This window comes from Otolemur garnettii, unplaced genomic scaffold (genome assembly GCF_000181295.1).
Source record: "Otolemur garnettii isolate 467f Iridium unplaced genomic scaffold, OtoGar3 scaffold00011, whole genome shotgun sequence".
NCBI classification, from domain to species: domain Eukaryota; kingdom Metazoa; phylum Chordata; class Mammalia; order Primates; family Galagidae; genus Otolemur; species Otolemur garnettii.
This window is the reverse complement of record NW_003852406.1, coordinates 2,777,679-2,779,243: the sequence shown is the minus strand read 5'-3', so window position 1 is coordinate 2,779,243 and position 1,565 is coordinate 2,777,679.

The following is a 1,565-nucleotide window of genomic DNA, read 5'->3' as shown; positions in this document are numbered from 1 at the left end:
ACAGTCTCATTCTATTGCCCTGAGTAGAGTGCTGTGGCATCATCATAGCTCACAGCAACCCCAAACTCTTGGGCTCAAGTGATCCTCTTGCCTCAGCCTTCTGAGTACCTGGGACTACAGGTGCTTGCTGTGATGCCTGGCTAATGTTTTTTCTATTTTTAGTAGAGATAAAGTCTTGCTCTTGTTGGTCTTGAACTCCTGAGCTCAGCAATCTATCTGCCTCAGCCTCCCAGAGTGCTAGGATTACAGGCAGGAGCCACTATGCCCAGCCCCATTTGTATTTTTTGCAAAAACCTGGAATAATTGAGATCTTGAATGCTGGTCCTCACCACAGGGTGGGCCTGTGTGTCTCTCTCAGTATGAAACACACCAAAGACCTGGCTTCTTTAGAAGCTCTCATTGCAGTCCCGGAGGCTCTTAAGAATGAAAGTGAGGAGTGGGGGAAGTGGCTAGGAGCTCTGTGATCTCATCATCTTCATCTACTTACACTACAGTCCTGGGTAGGGGATCTAAACACTCTGGTTTAAGTGGTTTCTCAGTGTCTAAAATGGGAAAGTAGTATCTACTCTGCTCACTTCACATACCTACTACAGAAGTTAAATATGTACATTAGAGGTAACAGTTGCTTTATAAAACATAGTACGTGAGCTATATTTTTCACTCGAAGTTATCTTCACTGATTTTCTATTCACATACTTGTTTGTCCAACCATTTCCCCCATATTATCTCACTTGCTCTGGTATTCCTTTAACTAGAATTTTAAAAACATTTATTCCTTCCTTATCTCACATTCATCCTTGCATTTGTGCTGTCACCCATCCTTATGTATTTCCTTTATGCATTAACCCTTTGTCCTCTTTACCACTCAGTTTCTCCCATGGTCTGTTTTGGTCAATTCCTGCCTTTGATTCACTTAGTCTGTCCTGTGTCCATCATACTCCTTTCCCATGTCATATTCTATCCTAAGTTGGCAAGAGGCTGATCCATACACTGGGAAGCACCACTGAAGAGCCCTGTCTCAGCATGATGACGATGATTTTGTACCATTTTCCTTATATGAAAAATGAATATATTCACTAATATTGTATGCTATGACTTTGGACACCCTCTTTACTGATGAAAAGACCTACCTTAACCATATTTTCTGAATATGTGAGTTTAGTAAGTAATTATAGATGACAGCTTATAGAATACTTCTAATATGTAAACACTATTTAATTACTTTAAGTTATATAAAATAAGCCCTGTGAAATAGACAATATTTGAGACTTAAATTCAATAAATAAATGTCCCAAGATTATGCAACCAAAATTAAAAGCCAGATGTGTCAGATTCTAAAGTCTGTACTCCATGCAGTTCATCCTATTTATATCCTCACCTACAATATCACTGTTTCTGTGATGGACCAGTAATCATATAGCAGATGAGGCAACAGTGATTGCACAGATGAATCAATGACCTTGACAGAACTTGGGATGCAAGGGGACTAGGTTAAGAGATGTGGTCTATTTCTAGGAATTTAAATAGATGATAGGAGATAAACTCAAACTAGAATTTTTTTTTTT